Consider the following 506-nt stretch of genomic DNA (forward strand, 5'->3'; position numbering starts at 1 on the left):
AGAGAGAGAGAGAGAGAGGTGTGTGGCCAGCTCAGCCCACCAGGGGGCGGGGCTGGCTGGCATGTGGTGCTGGGGGATTGAACCGTGGTCCCTGATGCTTTGCTAAGCTTGTTCTAAGTAGGTGCTTTAGACCACTGAGCCATCTCTCCAGCCCAACAACTTCTAATGTTATTCCAACTTGCTCCATGTCTGAGAGAGCCCATATGTTTGCAGATTATAGGAAGCCCTTCTTGGTCCTCATCTCAGCCCACGAAGTTTACATCGCAGGGCAAAGTTACTGGAATCCTAGGAAGTTGATTCCAGTCTACCACTTCCAGAGCAACCCATGGCAAGAAGAAAGACACTGAGGCATATTTGTGGGTATGGGGAGCCACAGGTCCTAAGTCCGGCCATAATGATGGCTCTCCAGACAAAGGCCTCGACCCAGGGCCGAACCCGAGCTTTATTGTGAAGATGTCCATCCCGCCAGGCTCACACGTTTATTTGGGAGCTATGGGGTGGGGGTG

This window comes from Octodon degus, unplaced genomic scaffold, assembly GCF_000260255.1.
Source record: "Octodon degus isolate 3935 unplaced genomic scaffold, OctDeg1.0 scaffold00007, whole genome shotgun sequence".
Taxonomy (NCBI): domain Eukaryota; kingdom Metazoa; phylum Chordata; class Mammalia; order Rodentia; family Octodontidae; genus Octodon; species Octodon degus.